Source organism: Heterodontus francisci, unplaced genomic scaffold (genome assembly GCF_036365525.1).
Source record: "Heterodontus francisci isolate sHetFra1 unplaced genomic scaffold, sHetFra1.hap1 HAP1_SCAFFOLD_59, whole genome shotgun sequence".
Taxonomy (NCBI): domain Eukaryota; kingdom Metazoa; phylum Chordata; class Chondrichthyes; order Heterodontiformes; family Heterodontidae; genus Heterodontus; species Heterodontus francisci.
In genome coordinates, this window is record NW_027140758.1 from 8,900,892 (window position 1) to 8,909,412 (window position 8,521).

At 42.2% G+C, this 8,521-nt stretch overlaps 1 non-coding gene across 1 annotated transcript; it reads right to left on the reverse strand.

The window, feature by feature from the left end:
* Window positions 1–2,924: 2,924 nt before the first annotated feature.
* trnar-ucu (transfer RNA arginine (anticodon UCU)) lies at window positions 2,925–3,015 on the reverse strand. The gene is given in 2 exon segments: window positions 2,925–2,960; window positions 2,979–3,015. It is a non-coding gene; the product is annotated as a tRNA-Arg (tRNA).
* Between the last annotated feature and the right edge of the window lie 5,506 nt (window positions 3,016–8,521).

Below are 8,521 nucleotides of genomic sequence, written 5' to 3' on the forward strand. Positions count from 1 at the left end.
CATCCACCGGTTCCCCTTTATCCACAGCACATGTAACTCCCTCAAAGAACTCCAATAAATTGGTTAAACATGATTTCCCTTTCACAAAACCATGTTGACTCGACCTGATTACCTTTATTTTTTCTAAACGCCCTGCTATAACATCTTCAGTAATCGCTCCTAACATTTTCCCGAAGACAGATGTTAAGCTAACTGGCCTGTCGTTTCCTGCTTTCTGTCTCCCTCCCTTTTTGAATAAATGAATTACATTCGCTACTTTCCAATCTAACAGAACCTTCCCGAAGGGAGGGAATTTTCGAAAATTAAAACCAGCGCATCAACTATCTCACTGGCCAATTCAGGACCTGGCGACTTGTCAGCCCGCAGCTCCAACAATTTGTTTAGTACCACTTCCCTGGTGATTGTAATTTTCTTGAGTTCCTCCCTCCCTTCCATTTCCTGACTTACAGCTAATACTGGGATGTTATTTGTATCCTCAATAGTGAAGACCGATGCAAAGTATCTGTTCAATTCATCTGCCATCTCTTAATTATCCATTATTAATTCCCCAGACACACTTTCCATAGGACCAACACTCACTTTGTTAACTCTTTTCTTTTTAAAATATCTATCGAAACTCTTACTAGTTGTCTTTATATTTCTTGCTAGCTTTCTCTCGTACTCTAATTTTACCTTCCTTATCAATCTTTTAGTCATTCTTTGCTGTTTTTTTTATATTCTGTCCAATCTTCTGACCTGCCTCCCATCTTTGCACAATTATAGGCTTTTTCTTTAAGTTTGATAGTATCTTTAACTGTTTTCATTAAACATGGATGGTGAGTCCCACCTTTAGAATTTTTCTTTCTGGTTGAAATGTATCTATTCTGTGTATTCTGAAATTTTCCTTAAATGTCTGCCACTGCATCTCTATTGACTTATCCCTTAACCTAATTTGCCAGTTCACTTTAGCCAGCTCTGCTTTCATGCACATATAATTGCCCTTATTTAAGTTTAAAATACTCGTTTGGGACACACTCTCCTCTCCCTCAAACTGAATGTAAAATTCAATCATATTATAATCGCTACTACTTTGGGGCACCTTAACTATGAGGTCATTAATTAATCCTATCTCGTTGCACAATGCCAGGTCTAGTATAGCCTGCTCTCAGGTTGGCTCCAGAACTTATTTTTCCAAGAAATTATCCCAAAAACATTCTATGCACTCCTCGTCTAGGCTACCTCTGCAAATCAGAATTTCCAGTCTATATGGAGATCAAAATCCCCCATAATTATTGCTGTACCTTTCTGACAAGCTGCCATTATTTCTTTTTTATACCCCATCCTACAGTGTGGTTAATGTTAGGTGGCCTGTACACCACTCCCACAAGTGACTTCTTGCCTGTATTATTTCTCATCTCAACTCAAACTGCTTCTACATCGTGATCTCCTGAACTTAGGTCATCCCTCTCTATTGCGCTAATACCATCATTAATTAACAGAGTTACCCCACCACCTTTTCCAAGCTTCCTGTCCTTCCTAAATGCCATGTCCCCTCCAATATTCACATCCCAATCTATGTCGCCCTGCAGCCATGTCTCTGTAATGACTATCAGATCGTACTTATTTATTCTATTTGTGCTCTCTGTTCATCTGTTTTGCTTCGAAAGCTCCATGCATTCAGATACAGAGCACTTAGATTTGTCCTTTTATTATTTTTGTAACCTCTAGCCTTATCTGTTGATTTACTCTTAGATTTGTCTGCTCTGTCCCTTCCTGTCACACTCTCCTTATGATTTCCCATATTTATACCTTTCTCTCTTGCCTTGCCTCTCCTCCTTGATTCACCATATCTTCCCAAATTTGATCCCTTGCCCCCACTATTCAGTTTAAAACCGTCTCTACGTCCCTCGTTATGTGGCTCGCTAGAACACCGGCACCAGCACGGTTCAGGTGTAGACCGTCCCAACGGTACAGCCACCTCTTTCCCCAGTACTGGTGCCAATGCCCCACGAACCAGAACCCACTACAACCTCATCAGTCTTTCAGCCGCACATTACTTTCTCTAATCTTATTTGTCCTATGCCAATTTGCACATGGCTCAGGTAATAATCCAGAGATGATTAACTTTGAGGTTCTCCTTCTTAATTTGGTGCCTAGTTCCTCATACTGACTATACAGAACCTCTATCCTTGTCCTGCCTATGTCGTTGGTACCGACATGGACCACGACAACTGGATCCTCCCCCTCCCATTGTATGTTTCACTCCAGCCCTGAGCAGACGTCCTGAATCCTGGCACCGGCAGGCAACACAGCCATCTGGACTCTTGCTCTTTGCTGCAAAGAACAGAGTCAATCCACCTTACTATACTGTCCCCACGTTCCTTTTTTCTCCCTCTTTGAGCCGCAGACACTTACTGCAGACGTGTTTGCCCTGGATCACACTGGTATCCAGGAGCTCCCACATGCTGCAGCTGTGACACATCACCTGTCCTGTCATCCTTAACGTGTTTCAATTAACTACTTAATTATTTTATTCAATTGTTTATTTTATTGTATATTTTATTAAGCTTACCACTAGTTTGTTTACTATTTTAAACATTAGGACTAAAATGGACCTTAATCACTGACCAGATACTCATCAAACATGCAGCTATTTCCAAACCAATCAACTACCTGCTTGCCTGTGATGTCACAGCTCAACAGATCCTCACCAAACAGCTCCTTCCACTGCACCGAAGCAAGAACCAAATCCTGTAAACTCACCCCAGCGGCTCTCTGTTTCCCTGCTCTCACTCTCCATTGTGATGTCACTTTTTGATTTTTTTTGCCCCAGCTCTGCTCATGCTGTGCTCCTCTCTCTCTCGCTCTGTCTCTGAATCAGTGCTTTTGACACACTTGTTAACTCTCTCTGTTCCGTCGTGCTCTTCTGTCTCTGGTCCAAAATCTGACTCTGGTGGGATTTGAACCCACAACTTTTGAATGCCTTTTTTATCATTATTTAGAAGTCCAACACACTATCCATTGCGCCACAGAGCCGCACATATTTTAATAAACATCACCAAGGCCTTTGATCTTGTCAGCAGAGACGGACTCTTCAAACTGCGATGGAAACTCGGCTGCCCTCCTGAACTCTTGGGCATCATCTCTTCTTTCCACGAGAACATGCACAGTTCCATCAGTTACAATGGAGCAACATCAGACACTTTCAAGATCAGCAGTGGGGTAAAGCAAGGCTGCGTGCTGGCGCCAACTCTCTGAGGAACAGAGGAACATAGGAGTAGGCCATTCAGCCCGTCGAGCCTTTTCTGCCATTCAATTCGATCATGGCTGATCATCTACCTCAACGCCCCTTTCCCGTGCTCTCCCCATATCCCTTGATGTCATGAGTATCAAGATTTCTAACAATTTCTGTCTTGAACATGCTCAATCATTGAACTGCTACAGCTCTCTGGGGTAGAGAATTCCAATGATTCACCACCTTCTGAGTGTAGAAATTCAACTCGATCTCAGTTTTAAATGGCCTACTCCTTATTCTGAGACTTGGTCCCCTGATTTTAGGCTCACCAACCAGGGCAAACATCCTATCTACATCCACACTGTCACGCCCTATAAGAATTTTATCAGTTTCAATGAGATCACCTCTCATTCTTCGAAACTTTAAGGAATACAGGCCCAGTTTCCTCATAAGACAATCCCACCATCCCAGGGATTAGTCTGGTGACCCTCTGCTTCACTCCCTCTGTGGCAAGTATATCCTTCCTTAGATGAGGAGACCAAACTATACACAATACTCCAGCGCGGTTTCACCAAGGCTCTATACAATTGCAGCAAGACATCTTTACTCCTGTACTCATGACCCCTCGTGTGAAGGCCAACATACCATTTGCCTTCCTAATTGATTGCTGCACCTGCACAAGAGCTTTTAGTGTCTCATGAACAAGGACACCCAGGTCCCTTTGGACATCAACACTTCCCAACCTCTCACCATTTAAGAAATACTCTGTCTTTCTGTTTATTCCACCAAAGTGGAGAACTTCACACTTACTCACATTATATTCCATCTGCCATGTTCTTTCCCATTCACTTAGCCTCTCCAGGTTCCCTGGAAGCCTCTCTGCATCCTTCTCACAGCTCACACTTCACCTAGCTTTGTGTCATCTGCAAACTTGGAAATATTACATTTAATCCCGACATCCAAATCATTTATTTCGGTTGTTAACAGCTGTGGCTCCAACACTGATCCTTGCAGTACCCCAATAGTAACAGCCTGCCATCCTAAGGAGGACCTGTTATTCCTGCTCTCAGTTTTCGGTCTGTTAACCAACTCTCAATCCATATCAGTATATTATCCCCAATTCTATGTGCTCGAATTTTGTTTACTCACCTCCTGTGTGGGACATTACCAAAGCATCCACTGGTTCTCCTTTATCTGTTCTACAGGTAACATCCTCAAAAAACTCAACGGGTTTTTTCAAACCTGTTTTCCTTTTCATAAATCTATGTTGACTCTGCCCAATCATATCATTATTTTCTAACTGTCCAGTTATCACATCCTTTATAATTGGTGTATTCGTCTCCATGCTGCTATTGTACACTTTCAGTGACTCAGATGGGGGTGTTCACCTGTATATCAGAGCTGACGACAAGCTGTTCATCTTGGCAAGACGTAGAGACTTGGACGTCGAGACTCCACTTTCCATCAAGATTGACAACCTCACTTTGGAGGTTGTCAACAGCTTCACATACCTTGGATCAGCAATCACCAGCAATCTGTCCCTTGATGCTGAAATCAGCACCAGGATTGCCAATGCTGCAGCTGTCATGTCAAAGTTGAGAAGACGGGTGTGAACCGACAGCAAACTGACCGAAAATACAAAGCTCCACGTGTACCAGGCTTGTGTTCTCAGCGCCCTCCTTTATAGTAGAGAAGCATCAACAACTTATACAAGCCAAGAAAAGCAGCTGGTATAGGAAGGTCAGTGTCCAATTGGATAGAAAATTGGTTTAAGGACAGAAATCAGCGAGTCTTATGAAATGATTCTTTGTCAGACCGGAGGATAGTCGACAGTGGTGTTCCCCAAGGGTCAGTGCTAGAACCATTGCTTTTTTTGCTACAGATTAATGACTTGGATCTTGGAATATCGAGTAGAATCTCAAAATATGCCGATGACACCAAACTTGGAGGAGTGGCAAACAGTGAGGATGATATGAACTGCCTGAAACAGGATAGTTATCGGCTAGTAGGATGGGCAGACAGGTGGCAGATGGAATTTAATAGTGACAAGTGTGAGGTGATGCATTTTAGCAGAAGGAATAGGGAGAGGCAATATATACTCAATGCTACAGTTCTGAAGAGTGTGCTGGAATAGAGGGACCTGGAGTACATGTCCTTCATTCTTTGAAGTTGGCAAGACATATTGCGAGAGTGGTTATCAAAGCATGTGGGATCTTGGGCTTTATAAATAGAGACATTGAGTACATAAGCAGGGTTGTTATGCTGAACTCTGGTTAGACCCCAATTGGAGTGTTGCATTCAGATCTGCTCACCATCTTTAGAAAGGATGTACGGATTCTTGAGAGGATGCAGAGGATATTTACCAGAATAGTTCCAGGGATGGAGGGTTTTAGTTTCAAGGTTAGGTTAGAAAAACAGGGTTTTTTCTGCCTGTATCAAAGAAGATTGAGGGGAGAATTGATAGAGGTGTCGAAGGCTATGACAGTTTTAGATAAGTTGGCAAAGAAAAATTGTTCCCATTAATATTGGTACAAGGACTAGGGGATTCAGATTGAAGGTTTTGGACAAGAGATGCAGGGGGAATGTGCAGAAGAACTTTTTTACACAGTGATTGGTAACGATCTGTAACTTGCTGCCCCCGAGGGCGGAGGAAGTGGAGACAATTGTTGGTTACAAAAGGAATTTCGATGGGCATTTGAAGGAAATAAATTTACAGGGCTAAGGGGATCGAGCAGACGAGTGGGACTGACTGGATTGCTCCATGGAGAGATGGCCTGTACTCGATGGGGCAAATGGCCTCCTGCTATACCACAAATGACCCAATGACTCGATGAGTCTGTGTTACTCTCAGAATCAAGACAACAGAGTGACAGATTTAACACAACATTATAACATATGTTTGGTTTGACAAATTCTATAATAACTCGTCTCCACTCCTAGTATTTCTAAATCCCACACATTCACTATAATGTGAACAATTATTTCCTGTTGTGTCTCTCTCAGATTTGTAAACTTCACTATATTGGAGTGAGGTGACATCTACTGGCGGGAAGCAAGAACTGCAATCAAGCAGCAGAAACTCCACAGTCTGTCAGGGTGAAAGAAACATTGCAATATAAGGAAATAGAGAAGGGGTTTGATCGGGTTGATGGAAACATGATTCCACTTGTGGTATCGTATGAAGCAAGGGCCGGAAATATAAAATTGTCGTTAATAAAAGAAATGAGGAATTCATGAAAAATGCATTTGCTTAGAGAATGGTTATAGAGATATACAGCACTGATATAGGCCCTTTGGCCCACTGAGTCTGCACTGACCATCAACCACCCATTTATACTAATCCTATGTTAACCCAGAATTCCCTACCACATCCCCACATTTCTCCTATCGCCTTCCCTGGGGCCAATTTACAACAGTCAATTTATCTATCAACCCACAAGTCTTTCGTTGTGGGAGGAAACCAGAGTACCTTGTGGAAGCCCACATAAACAACTTGCAAACTCCACACAGGCAGTATACAGAACTGAATCGGGGTCATTGAAGTTGTGAAGCTGCAGTGCTCAACACTGCACCACCCTTAGAATGTGGATAGAGTAAAAAGTGAGATTGGATGGACAGAAGCAGTCTGAAAAGATGGCTCAAACAAAAGGTGAAAACCCTGAAATGTTAACTCTGTTTCTCTCTCCACAGATGCTGTCAGAGGTGCTGAGTATTTCCAGCACTTTCTGTTTTTATTTCAGCTTTGTAGGATATTGTTTTGATCTGAAAAAAATGCATGATCGGCTGTGGGTGCCAGTGAAATTCCACAGGAGCGAATAAAAGCCATGCTAACGGTGGCTTCTTGGTCTAGGGGTATGATTCTCACTTTGGGTATATAAGTGATTAATATATCAGAGGTCCTGGGTTCAAATCCCCGACGAGCCCTTCTCTGTTGCCATTTTTAGTTTAAGGTCATCGATTGCTTTCAGCCTTCCAGAAAGCGGAATCGATTTCCAAACTGAGCCTGCTTGAGGACCGGGGAACTGGATTCAAAGAGCTTGTCGACAAAATTGAAATGAACAAAATATACAGATTGTTAGGTGGGAATATAAGGTTGCAACAGTAACAAAAGGCCTGCTCGTGTCAGCAAATGAAACCCGACCCAAGCCTGACAGCACCACATCCGACCTGGTCCGAGTCCTTTCATTTTTTTCCCGTGCCCGAACTGACCACCAGAATGTTCAGTTAAACTTGCTTCTGTTTTTCACTTTTTAAGCTTGTGCAGGTAAGGCAACAAAAACTGTAACTGGACTTGAAAGGTTGTTTAAATGTACATTAAGATTAGAGCTACGTACCGGAGGTGATGAGCTGAAGATTGTTACCATAGAAGTTAGTGATTGTTCGGTCACTGGTTAAAGAGAAACTCATGGAGTTGTGCCCAGACAGGTTGTCCCACACTGTATTGATTAAAATATTGCCCGAAGGCTGGAAAATATCATTATACATTCCCTAGACTCCTGCTTTACAGGTTGAAATATTTTCTGCAAGTTTATCCAGAGAGCAGCTGAGATGCAGAGACCAGGAAGGTCTTGAGTGATTAATTATTATAAAATATACATTCTTATATTAAAGAGATTGTGCTCTACCTTCGATGGAATCGCTCACTGCAGACTAGTGCGGAGTGTTTCCCGCCTTGACGTCCTGGCTGTCACTGGATCTAGAGTCCAGGCCTCTGGATTACTGGTCCAGTAATCTTTGAAATTTCTCCCTTGATCTAATATTTTAATCTGGTAAGTCAGATTTTACAAAAAAAAATTAAATGATTTAAGACTGCTTCATGTTCAGCAGTGCCAAATGAATAAAGAAATTCAAATATATTCAAAATTATATATCAACTATTAAATACTAATGCCCAGCTTTGAATACAAAAAAATGCCTCTAATTGTGTTCTGGTCTGGAATGGAATTCTTCAGTGTTTCTGTTTAGCTTGGATTGACTCATCAATTTTCTTGTTTTTCACTTTGTCGATGCCTTTGAATAATTGTGGGTCCTTCTTCAGGGTGCCTTCTTTCACCAGGTAGTTCTGACCTCTGATGATGTTGATCGTAATCAGCTTCAATTTGCTGATAGTTTTGGAAGTGAGCAGATTTCCTTTGCTTGAGTTTACAACATGGAACTTAGTCTGACGTGTGGACCCATGGGAGGATTTGAAAGCTGCCCTTGCATTGGAGCATACAGTTGCATCCATCCAAACAGAGGTACAGTAGAAGTGACATATTCAGTTCAGTCTGTCGATCATGGGACTTTTAATCTTAAGGTTGTGAGTTT